This window comes from Odontomachus brunneus, unplaced genomic scaffold (genome assembly GCF_010583005.1).
Source record: "Odontomachus brunneus isolate Ranch 3 - 2012 unplaced genomic scaffold, Obru_v1 Obru_scaffold_056, whole genome shotgun sequence".
NCBI classification, from domain to species: domain Eukaryota; kingdom Metazoa; phylum Arthropoda; class Insecta; order Hymenoptera; family Formicidae; genus Odontomachus; species Odontomachus brunneus.
This window is the reverse complement of record NW_022639506.1, coordinates 1,434,365-1,452,856: the sequence shown is the minus strand read 5'-3', so window position 1 is coordinate 1,452,856 and position 18,492 is coordinate 1,434,365. Positions and strand designations below refer to the sequence as shown.

Sequence of the window (18,492 nt, the reverse complement as noted above, 5' to 3'; positions counted from 1 at the left end):
TTTAGAACAATGAGACATATCAATTTCTATTGTAAAATGTTATGGTTTTATTGAGAAAGTTTGAGACAACCTAATTGTAACCTCGGAAAAAGCTCTTAAGATCAAGAAAAAATTATTATCTTATGTGTGGTTTGAAATTAAGCAATTTTTATTTGAAAAATTTTTTCGAAAAAACGTTGTTTGTGAGATATTTTATCATACTTTCTCATATCGTTTAAAAAATGGAAATATAAATGATTTAAAATAAAACTGTATATAAATCTAAACAATATTATCTTTTTGCATAAATTATTATCTTTCGAATTCTCAAAAGATGAAAAAAATTTATAACAGGAATATATATATATTTTTTTTAGGCAACAAGCAGGGATATGTATATATATATATATATATATATATATATATATATATATATATATATATATATATATATATATATATATATATATATATATATATATATATATATATATATATATATATATATATATATATCCCTGTATATGCTTGTTGCCTAAAATTATATCGAACTATAACTATATTACCAGTTAAACTTATACTATATTACCTATATTACTATACTATATTATATCGAACTTATAACTATATTACCAGTTAAAAAAAGCTAATATTTAAGTTTTGATCTTAGAGACAAAGAACTCATGTTTGGAACAAGAATAGGATTCCCAATTAGTGTCGTAGAGAAAGAGATAATCAATTTTAGGTTCAGTTTTGGGCATTTTAACCACAATCTAAGCTGTGTCTGGAAAAATATTGAAATCTCGAAAGCTTTTATGTAGATTATTCTTCGCGTTAATAAGTCCGAGTAATGGCGAGTGAAGCTAATTCCTCGAGCGAAGCAAGTAACTCGTGCGACCGATGAGAAAATCAAATAACGGTAAAAATAGCAGTACGCACGATCCGTTATCCCTTTAGGCAGAGCAGATAACCGCTGGCCGCCCCGATCGCGTTTAAGAATAGGATCGTGTTCCCCAACTACTCAGTCCACCGCGTATAGACACGTATCCGGAGGGTGAGGGTGGCCAGATAGGCAGGGTGTACCAAATAACGTACGTACTTATCTGAACCATGCACTTTTCAGTGACAAGGGGATATGATTTATTGCCTGCAAGCTCGCTACAATGACTCCGGTACGTGTTAAACTGACCACGTTCATCATTAAAATTAATGGGTATTGGATACTGGCCGCGGCAAGCGGAAGGAGAGGAGGCAGGAATGAGCGAAAGCGCTCGGGAAGCTCGGTAGCCGAGGAAGACGCTGTTAATGTCGCAGTCCGATATCGCGCGCGAAACTTCGCGATAACAAACATCGGAAAAATCACGCAAAATGCCGATTCCGCTCATATTCGCTCTTCTTACATCGAGAGAAGAAGTAATTGGTCTAACTAAAATTACTTTTTAACTCAACAACTCAACAGCTATATATTTTTTAGTAAAATAGTAGTAGAGCATGTATATATAAGATTATTATATCACTAATATTATAATAGAATTTGATTTAAAAAATAGTTTTCTTGATTTATAATAATTATTTCTCTTTGCGATTTTATAGTTACAAATACCAAACATTTCTTTTCTCATAAATAATCTTTTCCATTCGCTGATTTTTTCATCTTTTGAGAATTCGAAAGATGGTAATTTGTGCTAAAAGAATAGCATTGTTTAGATTTATGTATAGTTTTATTTTAAATCATTTATATTTCTATTTTTTAAACGATATAAAAAAGTACGATGAAATATCTCACAAATAATGCATTTTCGAAAAATGTTCAAATAAAAACTGCTTAATTTCAAAGCACACATAAGATAATGATTTTTGCTTGATCTTAATCCTTTAACTATGGTTGTTCTCAATGGATGATCAAGCGGAATTTTCCTGAAATACGGCTGTCGTCAATAAGCGATTTTATAATATAATTTCATAATTTTATAATATAATATAATTTTATAATTTTATAATATAATTTTATAATTTTACTTAGTTTTATATCGCAGGATTTTTAAAATTATTCCCGTAGCTAAAGCTTAAGAGTCTCTTCCAAGGTTAAAATAAGGTTGCCTCAAACTTTTTCAATAAAATCATAACATTTTACAATAGAAATTAATGTGTCTTATTGTTCTAAAAATATATATTTGATATCTTATTGATTTAATTATTATATAATGTTCCACGTTCTACATTTTTGCACACACGCCTTTTATTCGCGAGACGGAAATCCGCGAATCCCACGTAATTAGTAATTACAACGCGCGTTTTGTAATGCACGATAATGTCCGACGTATGGTCGGTAAGAGCTAACGGTAACGCGTGTATATTCGTGTATTTTGTAATTGTTCCAGGTGTCTATTGTGCTGGTAGGTATTAAGGCTGCGGCCCGACATCCATTAAAATTAATGGAGATTGGGATAGCAGAGATAGTCGGGCGTGATACCGAATGTGAAGAGGAGTGATGCATTATTCACAAAGAAACAATACGCGTAATATGCAGATAATTTCATGTCATAATAATTCGTACGTTACAATGTGCGCATTATAGTTAAAGCGATCGTTACAATATGCCAATTAGAATGCTTGAGTTAATGCACTAACGCCAAGGCCGGGTGTCTCCAGTTCTAAATCGATCACTACTCGATAGCGGTACATTACAACCCTTTTCCGATATTAGGAATGCGGCGTATCGCGATCCTGCGATCAGTAGCGATCTATTTGCAACTCGGCGTGATTGTCTGCCTGTGAAATATTAGAAAAGTACCAAAAAATATAATGAAAAAATTAAATAATAGGAAAAAGGTGCTAATTCGAGTTCAAGCACAGGAATAATATAAGTGCTATGTACCATATGGGTAAAACCTTCCTTATGTTAGGAAATAGAGCAATATTTATTGAACATGAATATTCAATATAAATAATCATACGTTTCGGCTCAATCATGAACTCTCTTCAGTGATATAAAAAAACTCAAGGTTTACAAAACGAACGCATTACAAGTAAAAGAATTAATTAAAGACCTTAATAAAATGACATGAATGTTATTCGCAGTATTATAGCTGACAAGACCGTTACCTGACTAATATTAAGAAGTTCAAATTAATACTAGGAAGTATCCGTCATAACTATAAAAAACCATAAAATAAAATAAAAATAGATAAGATTAAAATATAATAAATAATTAAAACGGTCAATATAAATTACCTTCGTTGAGTTCGGCTAAAAGTGAAACGATCCTGTCAACGATAACATCGCGACGTCTAAGTAAAAGAGATAATAACAGATTTACACGAACATTAACATTGCGGCGACGACTCTTGGAAGAGAAGGAAACAAACAAAGTTTTATTTTCATAATAAGCCGCAGTAGCTGTTGCCCAAATATTCTGTATCGTTTTGAGAGTTAAGTCCATGCTTTTGAAATTTAATGTAAATCATTTTTTATATCAGGCGTTTCAAGTAATAAAGTTCCTCATACAAAACTTTGGTTTGATCTCAATTGAAATTATGGTTTTTTCTCAAACGGTGTTCTTGTATAGCCCTTAACTCAACTGTAGAACTCCTTGGTATTCTCCTATGCTCAGCAATACGCGTAGAGAGTCCTCTACTAGTTTGACTTACATACGACGCCTCACAACTACTGCATTGCAATTTATACACAACGTTATTATAGAAACCAGGAGGCAACCTGTCTTTATGCACACGAATCATTCCTGATAATTTGTTATTGCAAGAATAAGCAATATTTGTCAAATTATTTTTAAAAAGCTTTGCCAGTCTGTTCGAAACCACACCAAAGAACAGTATGCTAAAATATTTTTTATCATAACCAGATGCTGTCAAATTTGTTTTAATTATTTCTGAACCTCGTCCGCACTTCACAATAAGAAACCTTAGTCTACGTTTTATAATTTTAAAAATTAGATCCAATGAATAATTATTATTAATTAGCGTTTCTTTTACTTGTAATGCCTTCGTTTTGTAAACCTTGAGTTTTTTTATATCACTGAAGAGGATTCATGATTGAGCCGAAATGTATGATTATTTATATTGAGTATTCATGTTCAATAAATATTGCTCTATTTCCTAACACAAGGAAGGTTTTATCCATATGGTACATAGCACTATTAATCCTGTGCTTGAACTCGAATTAGCCCCTTTTTCCTATTATTTAATTGATATCATTGTTATTGAGTTCTTATTTTTTTCTCTTAATAATGAAAAAAGCTCTCTGATGTTAACTTAAAAATTAAGAAATTGTACACGCCTATAAGAGATGTGTGTTGATTTACGGAACCTTACTTGTTATAAACATAACTTCCAAAAATAAATTCTCAGTTCTATTCTAATTCACCATACAGGATGTACCGTCACTACCGCATTATCTTTTAAGGGCGGATTCCTGAGGTAATTTGAATAGAAGAATCCTAATGCAAAAATGGCGAGGCTATAATACTTTTCAAATTATAAACGACTAAAGTTAACCAATTATATTGGCTAAAGTACACGCGCTCAGGTACAGTATAACATATAATAATACAGGTGCATGCACATGTCGTCCCTTTTCCAAATATTGGTACGAAAGTTCCATACATACAACAACATTTGTAATAATAAACTGCCTTTTCTATCATTTAAATAAATATATCGCAAATAATAACAATTTCATCAAAATGTTATGAGTAAAATATTACACAATACATTTATAAGAATCGATAAGCTGTCACACATTTGACGTTTCTTTCAGAGATTTACAACTAATTTCATATCTTATGCAAATTCTCACTTATGTGCATATACCTTTACCATTGTGTGTTGTACCGTATCTGAGCGCGCGTACTTTAGCCAATATAATTGTTCAACTTTAATTGTTTATAATTTGAAAAGTATTATAGCCTTTTTGCATTAGGATTTTTTTCTTCAAATTACCTCAGAAATCCGTCCTTAAGAAATAATGCGGTAGTAGCGGGACACCCTGTATATTCTACCTACAACCCTAATTCACTGCAATTATATAGGGTGTTCCCAAAAGATGATACCAAATTTTAGGGGTAATTTTATGTAGTACTCGTTAAAACAAACCAAAAACTCTTAATGAACAGTACTCCGAAAACCTTTTATTTCTGAGTTATGAAGAATTGTGTTCTGTGAAAAATAGAAAATAACTAAAATTTACAATAAATGTTCAATGTGCCCTCCGTCCATTTCAACACACATAAACTGTATATATAACACGGACAAGCGTGCTGCTTTTGAAGCATTGCCCTTTGCTCTGCCATACATAAAATGAATATCCGTCATTTCAGAATTTGTGTAAAAATTAGCCATTTTTCAGATAACACAAAACTAGACACGGTCCACAATCCAAAGTTGAATACAACAATCCCTGCGTAATTAGGTGATCACATACGGGCGTCCGTGAATGAACTGACTAAGAGACTTGGAAACTGTTGTCAACAAATACGAAATAAACTTGGACTCTTTGACCTTCAATGACGAAACGTGCCGAAATGTGTATTGACATGAGACACATTGAACATTTATTGTAGATTTAATTTATTTTCTATTTTTTACAGAACAAAATGCTTCATAACTGAAAAATAAAAGATTTTCGGAGTGCTGTTCATTAAGAGTTTTTGGTTTGTTTTAACGAGTACTAAAATTTGGTACCACTTTTTGGGAACACCCTGTATAATTGCTAGCAATTGAAATTTTAAAAATGCGACGACGCATGTGTTGAGTCGAGTAACATAGTAGGTGCGAGTTAGAATGTAAAACAATCTTGTCCCACGATGAGTTTCCTCACTTCGAAGCCACAGCTACGAATCCACGTCGTGACAGATGCGGGATTTTCGCGAGTTAAGACGTTGAACTCAACTAAGGTTGTTGTTGGTGTCCCATGTGGAACTCCGAACGATTATCTGGTGTAATGTACTGTGAATAACGCCAACGACAAGGCGCAGAAAAGGGAGAAAGTCAGCAAAAATAAATAAACAAAATAAAATAAAATTTCATGAATTAAGAAAACATTAATAAGAGTCAAAAATGAGAGAAATTCAGTGGCGCATCAAGCAGGAAGTAGCATCTAGACTAAAAATATTTTTAAAATATTTTAATTCTCTCTGATTTTTTAATTCATTAAGAGTGCAATAGTTAATATAAAAATGAGATTCCCTGCTTGGTACTATAAAAATATATGATGTTGCACTTACGGTGCCGTAAAGCGGCATTATTATCACGTTAAAAAAAATAACTTGCTGTAGCAGCAAACTAATTTGCTACATATGGACAGTTAAATATAATTCGCTGTGTTAGCTACTTTTCCTTTGCTGTAGGAACCTATTTTCTTGCTATGATAACAAGAAAGTCTACTCCTACAACAAGAAAAGTAGCTAACGTAGCAAATTTGCTACAGACGGACAACTAAACATAATTTATTGCTTTAGCTACTTCTTTGTTGCAGGAGTAAATTTTCTTGTTATCATAGCAAGGAAATTGGTTCCTGCAGCAAAGAAAAAGTGGCTAATACAGCAAATTATGTTTAATTATCCATATGTAGCAAATTTTTTGTTTCTGTGAAAGGCTTGCGACGAGATGGTGGTCGACGAAATCAAGACGATTACGTCAAGCGTCATTATTCCGACCGCTGCACAGAAAAAAAAAGAAAAATTTACTCTCACAACTGAAAACCTCGCTAACCTAGCAAATCTATAACCGTAATATACGGACAGCCAGTTTGTTATGTTGCAATAATCAAGTCGGAAAGTTGTATAAGATTTGTGGTTGTATCTAGTAAAGTTTGATGTTATAACACAACAGATTTGCTAAAACATCAAAGATGATTTTATACCACCACTAATGAAAATATAATTTAGTATATGCAACTAATTATTTTGCTATTATATTACAGAAAATTTGGTGCATTAACGAATTTCAATATAGCTGCATCACATCAGTTGCTTCAGCAACAGAAGTTAGCTAAAGCAAAAATATTTATTAAAATGTCTCGAATATGTATTCTCTGTAACCATTCAAATAGTATAAGAAAATATAAGTGTTATATTTCGCATAAAGATATATGTAATTTATATATATATATACATATATCAGTACATTACGTTACAAACACGGAGAAAAATAATTTTGTTCTTTTAGCAAAATCGTCGTTGCTACTGCATATTCGTAGTGACATAAAAAAAATTTAGTTGATGTAACTAATTTAACAAATTATTCGTTATTAGAGAAGTAGTTTCGTTACCAGGATAGAAAAAATTTGTTGAGTGTATTTGTCCTAAGAATCACGTTAATTTGCTATTGATGCAAAATAATGTATCCTTAACAAATTTATTTGCTATCGGAGCAAAACTGCAACTGCTTATATAAATCTATTATGGTTCTTATAGCAAAATAATTTGTAGATTCAGCAAATTGTATCCAGTAAATAGTGATTAGTACCCTTAGTAAATCTTTTTGCTGTCCATATAATAACGAAAAGATTTTGCTAGACCAGCAGAAAATTTGCTGGACAAGCAAATTATTTTTCTCGGTGAATATATAAAATTTAATTTACATTATAAATATGTAAAAACTTAAATTGCGTAACAATATATTTTTCATTAGTCATTTATAGTCAGACATAATAGACATACATTTCTTCGCAAAACAAACAAAAATATAATTTTATTTATTATTTATTGAATAATTGCATACGGAAAAAAGATATGGACAACTAAACATAATTTGCTGTGCCACTTTTTTTTGCTACAGGAACCAATTTCTTTGCTAAGATTACAAGAAAATCTGCTCCTGCAACAAAAAAGTAGCTAAAGCAGTAAATTATATTTAGTTGTCCATCTGTAGCAAATTTGCTGCGTTAGCCACTTTTCTTGCTGTACGAGCGTATTTTCTTGTTATTATAGCAAGGAAATAGGTTCCAGCAAAGGAAAAGTAGCTAACACAGCGAATTATATTTAACCTTCTAGCTGTACTCTGGGTTTTTTGACCCAGAGCAGTTTTAAAGTTTGCAGAATTTTTGTAATATTTTAAATACAAAAGTGATATTTCGCGACTTTTCGAGTTATTTTAGAAAAAGTCAGTATATATTGTAATTACTTATAAATTACTTTATATAATACTAAAATAAAAGATATAAAAAAATACGTATATGTCAATTAAATAGTGAGTTCTCACCATTGGATCCATTTAGACTCTGAACATGGTCAAAGTATAGCGTGATTATATTAGTGACGATCGTCTCTGCATTATCGACATTGTTCGAGTTCGTCATCGACTCCAGCATCTCTTTAATATCTTTGCTGCATTAGCAAATCTGCTCACTTGTAACGTTCAATTTTGCCCGACGAGAATCATAGGCCTGCCGAATCAGTCATTTTTTTCCGTGTTTACACTGAGAAATAAATGTACTAAATTTCAAACATTTGTTTGGACAGTACTGTGAAGATATTCGTTTAAGTTAAGTGATTATTTTCTAAAATTAAAGAAAAAAATTTCTATTTAAAACTTCTTTATTTAATTTTGGAAAATAACACATATTCATGTAAGTTCTATATATACAAGAAATACAAAAAGGATAGCGTGATTATATTAGTGACGATCGCCTCTGCATTATCGACATTGTTCGAGTTCGTCATCGACTCCAGCATCTCTTTAATATCTTTGCTGCATTAGCAAATCTGCTTACTTGTAACGTTCAATTTTGCCCGACGAGAATCATAGGCCTGCCGAATCAGTCATTTTTTTCCGTATTTACACTGAGAAATAAATGTACTAAATTTCAAACATTTGTTTGGACAGTACTGTGAAGATATTCGTTTAAATTAAGTGATTATTTTCTAAAATTAAAGAAAAAAATTTCTATTTAAAACTTCTTTATTTAATTTTGGAAAATAACACATATTCATGTAAGTTCTATATATACAAGAAATACAAAAAGGATAGCGTGATTATATTAGTGACGATCGCCTCTGCATTATCGACATTGTTCGAGTTCGTCATCGACTCCAGCATCTCTTTAATATCTTTGCTGCATTAGCAAATCTGCTTACTTGTAACGTTCAATTTTGCCCGACGAGAATCATAGGCCTGCCGAATCAGTCATTTTTTTCCGTATTTACACTGAGAAATAAATGTACTAAATTTCAAACATTTGTTTGGACAGTACTGTGAAGATATTCGTTTAAATTAAGTGATTATTTTCTAAAATTAAAGAAAAAAATTTCTATTTAAAACTTCTTTATTTAATTTTGGAAAATAACACATATTCATGTAAGTTCTATATATACAAGAAATACAAAAAAGATAGCGTGATTATATTAGTGACGATCGCCTCTGCATTATCGACATTGTTCGAGTTCGTCATCGACTCCAGCATCTCTTTAATATCTTTGCTGCATTAGCAAATCTGCTTACTTGTAACGTTCAATTTTGCCCGACGAGAATCATAGGCCTGCCGAATCAGTCATTTTTTTCCGTATTTACACTGAGAAATAAATGTACTAAATTTCAAACATTTGTTTGGACAGTACTGTGAAGATATTCGTTTAAATTAAGTGATTATTTTCTAAAATTAAAGAAAAAAATTTCTATTTAAAACTTCTTTATTTAATTTTGGAAAATAACACATATTCATGTAAGTTCTATATATACAAGAAATACAAAAAAGATAGCGTGATTATATTAGTGACGATCACCTCTGCATTATCGACATTGTTCGAGTTCGTCATCGACTCCAGCATCTCTTTAATATCTTTACTGCATTAGCAAATCTACTTACTTGTAACGTTTAATTTTGCCCGACGAGAATCATAGGCCTACCGAATCAATCATTTTTTTCCGTGTTTACACTAAAAAAAATGTATTAAAATAAATGTACTAAATTTCAAACATTTGTTTGGACATTACTGTGAAGATATTCGTTTAAGTGATTATTTTCTAAAATTAAAGAAACAAATTTCTACTTAAAACTTCTTTATTTACTTTTACAAAATAATGACTGAATTTAAACAAATATCTTTACAGTACTGTCCAAACAGACGTTTTCTCTAAAACGTCTAGAAATTTAGTAAATTTTTTCCTCAGTGTAGTCCCACGCGCAAAAATTGCGCTGGCGACGGTTTTCCCAGTGATCGCGGGACATCGGCGATTAGCACTCACGCGGCACACGCTTGTCATGTGGGAACAGAGCGCAGGGGAGAGCTCTGCTAGCCGTCACTTTTGGGATCGCTGAGTCCATTGATCGCATGTTCGCTGATGTACACACCGCGCGTTCCGCAGTGAGGATCGTCGTCTTGCACGAGGGCGCATTCGAAGACGCGGCCGGGCCGCGTGCATGGACGCGCTGTCGTAATCGGAATACCAGATTGTTAAGTATCCCGGCTATCTCGGGTATGCGTGACGGTAGCGTTGTCACTTTGCGCAGCTACGTAAACGTTCGGCAAGTGCTCGCGTACCAGGGGTAGCTGCCGCGCGCGCGTACGCGCCACCGAGCAGAATCCTATGCAAATATGCTGAAAGCATAGCTGGAACGCTCGCGGGGTTTTAACGCGCTACTTAGCCCGCGCGTTACGTGCGTCTCGACAGATCGATTTGCCTAACCCGCCACCTTGTCTCACCGCGGGATCCTCGTATGCTCGCCCGGCTATCGATGGTCGCGGCAGCTGGCCGCGAAAGTGTTGTCTGCGACGCGCGATTTACTTCCACGAGTCGGTGGAACGTCGATGGTGATACGCGATCAATGAAGCGGATTCGCGAGTGCCGTTGATGGAATGACCTGGCCAGTAGATGTGAACAGTTCAGTAGGAAACTCCAATATTTGAACAGACGAAGCCAGGTTAACCTCCTGTGACACACTTTTTTGACATAATCACATCATCCGTGAGTTGCCTTTGGTTACTCACTTGAATCATAAAGTACGCCACGTACCTTAAGGGGACGCCATAGTTGAAAACTTTACTAACAGAATAGTGACTCTTCCCGGCAAAGTTCATGTCGTATTGGTTGCGCGGAATTACAAATGCTTCTGCACAATGAACGTACGTGCAAAAATGAATTGGGGCATTGCTCAGTATGTGACGAAAATGATAAAAAATTTCAAATCTCGAGCTGTCAGTTGGCGTAAATATTTGCCTGGCACTAAAGTTTGTACATATCGAACGTGCGTTCCCTCTCCGCTCAGGAAAATTTCAAAGAACGTTGCTGTACCTTCACAACTGCATTCAGAAACTTGAAAATATACGAAGAGTTTGCAAAAAGATTTCTATATATGCATAGTCAGATTTCCCGTCAAATATGATAAAACAAAGCAGCACGCACTTATGTAAGCTCTACATATACAAGAAATACGAAAAGGATAGTGCGATTGTTATAATGATGATCGTCTGTACGTTAACCAATATTTTTGCAGTTCATCATCCACTTTGACATCCTTAATATTATAATATTATAATAAATATCTCTTAATATTATGACAAATACTGCAAACTATTCATTTGCAATGGGTGGTGTTCAATTATTGGACAGGTCATCCTATCGTCATCGTGTGAATCTGTCAGCTTGACTCGTTATTCGCCACGATCTGTTGTCTCTAGCGTCGACCCCGCCACAGGAAGAAAGAAATTTTTATGCGGTTATCCCTCCACTACATCGGGCGGGTAATGCGATTCTGAGCCGCGTGTACCGCGATAAGGCGTTATAAACGTGTAAACAGGAAAATTGGTAGACTGTAACGCCACGGCCTAATCTCGCTTTTGACTGTAAACCGCCACGCTCGATTACCATAATACGATTTATTTCCATAAAACAGTCGATCGTGAGCGACTATCTGAGCAGTCGCGTCTTCCCGCACGGAGTCTTTAGCGCGGAATATATTACGTTTACGGACACCCGCATAGAAATTTCGCAAGATCACCCCAGATGTGGAATAGATTCCGCTTCGAAACTCGCCGCTGCCCGAACAGAGAGACGCAATTTGGTGGCGACTTTATTAGTCAATTAGTAAACGTCGCGTCCCACATGAACGGTTCGTATTGCACTTATATCTGTCACGTAGAATGACAAAAAAGAAATATGAAAAGAATGATACCGCGATTTGTTTAGAACAATGTCATATTATGTCACATAAAATTTAATATGCAAATCTACATGCAGCTTTTATTAGACCTGCTGCATCAATATAAACAAAGATTTACATCATTTAATGATGTAAAGTTGATGATTAATTTAGTACGATACATTTGCCTCATAAATATACAATAATCGAGTTGATTATAGAGTTTCTATCATCGATTGTTTCACGTCGTAATGATCATAAAAGTATTTAATAAAAATACGGAAGAAATAGAGTGATCGAAATTTGCTGAAAACAATACGTCATGTAAAGTATAATATAAAAATCTGAGTGTGACTTTTAATAAATTTGTTGATGCTTCATACTCTATTAAGGTAATGTAGTATGTAAACTTTACTGTAACTTTAAGTACGTTAAGTAACGAAATTCGGCAACGTCGACTTCCTCGCGACTGATCATACTGATATTTTTATCACATAGAATAACGAAATAGAAATACGAGAAAGTATGAAAAAAATGATCATAATTTGCCACAAACAATGTCATGTTAAATGTAATATGAAGATCTGAGTGTGACTTTTAATAAATTTATTGCTGCATCGGTATAATAAAAAGAATTATATCAACGTTGAAACTTCATCAAATTATCCGATATAAATCATGGTATGTTATAGAAAGTGTGATACAAATTCACTGTATCAATATACAATTGATACAAATATACTGTATACAAATTGATTAATTTACATCATTGTAAATTATATACTGATACGTGATGGTACAAATTTAATAAAATTTTACATCGTTGTAAAGTATACAAAGATGATACAAACGCATTGTTGGATGATATAAATTTAACTATTGATTCAAAACATTTGCTTAGTAAATGTAATTGAGAACATTATAGAGTCTCTATCATCAATTGTCTCCCGTCATGGTGATCATGAAAGTCCATCTAAACATCGGCAATCACCCGACGACAAATCGAAGAGAGAATCACTTTGTAGACGAAATAAATCCTTATTCCTCGCTTCGCACTTTTACTTGGCTTGAGAAACAATTCATAGAGTAATATCGTTCGCGCAAACATGTTTGAACAAAGACGTAAAAAGTTTTATTAAAACTTCTTTGATCGCGCGCTGAGACGGGTAAGAGGAAAAAAAGAAGGAAGAAAGAGAGAGAGAGAGAGAGAGAGAGGGGAGGTAGAGAGAGGAAAGGAACACGCCACTAGTTATGTACTGGAGTTATGTAATTGACTTACTGATTATTATAACAGAAACGTTGTTATTAGTTGCTACACGGCCGATTAATTAATTTTGCAACGAAATCTCGCAACAACGCTCGGACGAAAAATTCACGTGCGCCGCGCAGCCACTGCGCTGCTGACCGATATTAATGCCAAATACCGTTTATTCAGCCCGACGACCACAACAAAGATAAATACGCTGAAAGATGGATGCACTCATAAGTCCGAAAACCCGCTGCGTATTATAATGTGAGCGCGTATCGCGCGCGCTGGCCCGCGGCCGCATAGCTCCGCGTAATGCATACACGTCCAACGAGAATTGGATTTCAAAGTACGAAAAGTAGCCTTCGAGTTTCCTTGAATGTTCATCGCGTAGTATTCGGGAGCGGTGCGAGGCCGCTGCTCCTGGAAAGGTCTCCAGAGGGGAGCGCCGAGCACGAACGCCTCAGGTTCTATCTCCGACGCGCGTAATTCGAGACCCAGTCCGCCGTTCGATTATAATTTCATTTGCCCGAATTCGCACGATTAATGCGGCCGTGTCGACCTATTCCCTCTAATTAAATCCTACATGGCAGCCGAGGTATTCCAGTCCAATTTTAGACTCGGTCGTGAAGATAATCGACGAGCCTCGACCGGTCGCACGCTCTCTCGCTCGCTCGTTCGCGGCCGGCCGCGCGAAAACGCGAGATTCTGAGCGTGACGCGGGAATCGATGGCAGACTCACCTCAGTTCGATGCCTTGGCTCCACTTGTCATTTATGCTAACGATCAAGTCGCGCGGCTGTATCTTCTTATCGCCGCTGCACTTCGGAGTAGTCACTTTGCCGGGCGATTGTGCACCAAGCGCAAACGACAACTACGACTCGCACACGTACTGCTTCGCGATGATGCAGTGGACGTCCAGCGCGAACGATAACGGGATCAAGTGTCCTCCTCAGCCTCTCTCTTTCTCTCTTTCCCCCTCTCTCTCTCTCTCTCTCTCTCTCGCAGTGTCTCTCGTCCTCTGAGGGTGGTGGTTCTCTCGCGCGGTTTGACTCACGTAGAGTTCCAGCCGGAGCGTACGTACGAACAGGCGCGCTCAGGGTTAAGTCAGTCACGTATCGTTGCAACCCTCGTCGCAGTCTACTGCACTGTCACGGTGCCGCCACTTCTCCACCCCGTCGATTTAGCGGATCCCCCGAGCCAGCGATTCTAATCTACCAATTCCTCGCGAGCGAGCGAGCGCGCGCACACACACTGCCGGGGCGACGCGATAAAATCCGTAACGCGAAACTCACGAACTCTCGAGACGAATCGATGTCGAATTCAGGAACTACGACGCGACGGTGTCACGAGAGACGACACGGCCGAGCATCGGTCCGCTGTCTCTCTGTAATCCGAGGGCGAACGCACTCAGCCGCAGTGTTCAGCGATTCAAATTGAACATCGTACGGTCTGTGTCGTGCCGCGGGAGCATGGCACTCGGCGCACTCGAGGACGGCGACGGCGACGAGCGGCGATCGCCTTCAGCTCCGGGAGACGCTTCCTCACATCCGCAGGACGCGAAGGACCGCCGGCGACGAGGGGAGTCGCGCCAAGGTTTAAGGGAGAGAGAGAAAGAGAGAGAGAGAGAGAGAGAGAGAGAGAGAATTCGGAATGCGCTCCAGCTGATCCACGCCGATTGAATGAGAAAGGGGTAGGAATGCGTGGAACACACAGTAGAGTAACCTGAGAGCGAGCCGCGACAACGTGTGTGTTTACCCGCGCAACGACGTAAACACTCCGCACGAAAGCACTCGACTGCCAGCAGGATGACCGAGGGGTGACCGAGGGGTGACCGAGCGGCACAGTTCGGTTGCTCGCGCAGTAGCTTGGTAACGCGGCGCAACAGTGCGCAAGTTGTGCTTTTGTGCGGCAAATGCGGACTCCGCTACGAGGACAGCACCTATGATCTCTCTCTCTCTCTCTCTCTCTCTGTCTCTCTCTCTTCCTTCCCCTTCGTCTCTCTTCCACTCCCTCTCTCTCTCTCTTTTTCTCTCTTTCCCTCTGACTATTTCTACTTGACTCTCTGCGCTTTTCGTACGCTTTTCCACCCTTCCGCTTTTTCCCTCTCTTTATGTGCCAACGTTTTTACCCCTTTTCGCTGCGTTTTGCCTCTTCCGCTGACTACCTTCTGCCGTTGCTCTCCCACCGATTCCCCTACGCCCTGCCGTCCTTGCCTCGCGTTTCACCGACCGACTGACTGACTGACTGTCGTCCTTCTGTCTACCTGCGTCGCGCGGAAGAGCGGCCACGGTGGATCGCGAAAAGTAACTGGCGAGCCAGCCGACCCCGATTGGCTCGAGTCTGCGCCCTAGCGACAACTCGGGTATACCGGATATAAAATATAGACGCCTAGTGTGTACGTATACCTACGCGCCGCTCTGCGCGGTACGCGGTAACACGGGGGTTGAAAAGGAGGAAACTCCTCCCCCTGCTGCCCCTCACCGACTCTCGTCCTCCCGTTACCTGCTCTCCTCTTATTCTATTTTCACTCACCGTACCAGTAGTAGTAGTAGTAGTCTCTCTCTCTCTCTCGCTTCCTTCACCGCGCACGTTCACTTCGTATCCTCTCCTCTCCCTCCCGCCACCCTCTCGCTCACCCTCTCCCTCTCTCGCTTTCGCTCTCGCTCTTCGCCTCCTCCCTACCTCTTTGCCTCTCTCACCTACATCTTATCCTTCCTCTCTGTCTTCCTCTCTATCTCCTTCATTCGTGACTATGCGTCTACCGCAGCGGCCCGATGTGTTCACGCTGATATTGCTGCTACATTGTAACCCTTGATGAGACCTCAAGGTGCACACACATCTGTGTGCGAAAGAAAAGGACGCGAGTCGTGGCGCAAAGGGGGTATATTTGTCACGAAACGAGCCGCGCGTTAAACGCGCGCTGGATTCGTTTTGCGAATTAACGGCATTAGACTGCTTGCTCCAGACGAGTTCTTACAATGAGAAGCAGACACGGTGACAGATGGATCTGGACGTTTATGCGTATGTTTCGCCCGCAATTAAATTCGCGATCCGCGATGCGCCGTTTACAGCTCGTTGCCGAGGTCTTCCATTTAGAGCCGCACCGCGGCATCCTCCTCGAGTCTTCTCCACACAAGTTACATTGTTATTCATAACAGGAGGAGGTAGTTTGACGGAGCCTGTGGCAAAGCCCATTATCTTAACACGGCTACGGCGGCGAAGTCTTAAAATTGAACGCATTTCTCTCGGTAGTCTAATTACTCATTAGTGCGGCCCAGCCGGTGATTCGAACATCATCCCAACACAACCGAAAACTTGGCAACGGCTATTATAGCTGCTCGTAAATCCGTTTTCACGGCTGCTTTAACCAGACGCGGTAACAGGTTTCAGGGTCCCGATTTCGTCTGAATTATACGCTATATTAAATGACTCGGCTTGCATCGCCATTACAGTTTGTCGCTCGACAAAGTAGATGCGCTCGTTCTATTTCGGCCGGATCATTACCGTTAGTTAATGGCCGCGAAGCAGCGCAGAATTCATATATTAGTGGAGAATTTGTGACAGCTCGCAATACCAATACACGTACGGACGAGCGCAAGCGCCCGGATAGACAGATGCATGTAAATTCGACAACTTTATTAGTCGCGCGCGATGTGCAAAGCATAGTATCCCTTGTGAGTGGTTCATACGGCACTCATATTTATCACGACGAAACAGAAATACAAGAAAAATTGTGACAATCAAAACAAAAAAATGTCATAAAAAGTGTAACGTGAAAATCTGAGAATAACTTTTAAGTAAATCTGTCGCTATTAATATAACAAAACATTTACATCTTTGCACGATATAAATTGAATGATTAATTCAATACGGTATAGTTGCGCTGCACATAAATGTAATTAAAAATGTTATAAAGTTTTCATCATTGATTGTCTCACGTCGTGACAATCATGAAAGTTTATCTGAGCGTGTTTGCAAGCATTTATAGCTTTTTAATAATGCAGCTGTTATATTTACGTATATTTACGAGCGATTCATGGCACTCGTATTTATCGCATATAAAATGGCGAAATGTGAAAATACAAAAGAAATATGAGAAAATAATTATCGTAATTTCCTCAAAATAAAACGTCATAAAGTATGCAAACGTCATAAAGGTCTCAGTGTAACTTTTAATAAATTTATTGCAGATATTGCATATCAGGATAAAAAGAAATTTACATCATTGTATGATTAATTCCATAGTATATTTGCCTCCACCATTTATATTCCATAGAGTATATTTGCCTCCCACGTGCGACAAAAAAAATAGTAGAGTTTTCATCATTGATTGTCTCGCATCGTGACAATCATGAAAATCTTTCTGGTCGTATCCGCGTAGTTTTGCGTAGCGCCCACCACCGTGTCAAATCTCTCGCAATGAACTTTTTAATTTACCTCTTATTCTTGCGCTTATAATTATAGCCGTGAATCGTGTTTCCCGTTTACGCGCGTTATGACGGAATACTTCGTGAGTTGTACGCGCTTGTTTCCCCTCGATTACCGGCGCAACGGGATGTTATTAAACTCGGAATAATACGTCAGCTCATTATACGTCACGCGTTAACATCACGTAGAGACGTCGTGCGCTTTTTCGTTGAGAGCACGCGAGAGAAACGCGGAAGGCGCAAGAAACGCGGTGCGGGCGCAGATGCGAGTCTGCTCGAGCATTCCCGAAGGCGTAAGCGATGTTGGCCATGAATAAACGATCGTAATCCCTCATTCAATCGCTCCGCACCCCACGCTCGATAACGCGCACTTATTTTTGCGAAAGAGAACTACGAGGGCGTCGCGTTACACGTGCGTTACGGCCACGACGAGAGAGAGATAGAGAAAGATAGAGATAGATAAATAGATAGGTAGGGAGAGAGAGAGAGAGAGAGAGAGAGAGAGAGAAAGAGAAAGATAGAGATAGATAAATAGATAGGTAGGTAGGGGGAGAGAGAGAGAGAGAGAGAGAGAGATAAATAGATAGGTAGGTAGGGAGAGAGAGAGAGAGAGAGAGAGAGAGAGAGAGAGAGAGAGAGAGAGAAAGAGAGAGAGAGAAAGAAAGATAGAGATAGATAAATAGATAGGCAGGTAGGGAGAGAGAGAGAGAGAGAGAGAGAGAGAGAGAGAGAGAGAGAGAGA

General features: G+C 38.1%; 1 protein-coding gene across 2 annotated transcripts in view; it reads right to left on the bottom strand.

Moving 5' to 3' along the window:
• LOC116845687 (abl interactor 1-like) overlaps positions 1-15,611 on the bottom strand; it is a 556,408-nt gene extending 540,797 nt beyond the window's left edge. For both annotated transcript variants that reach the window (XM_032818689.1, XM_032818691.1), the window contains exon 1: positions 14,064-15,611. The gene's annotated coding sequence lies outside the window, so the exon portion shown is untranslated. The remainder of the gene's footprint in view (positions 1-14,063) is intronic.
• Between the last annotated feature and the right edge of the window lie 2,881 nt (positions 15,612-18,492).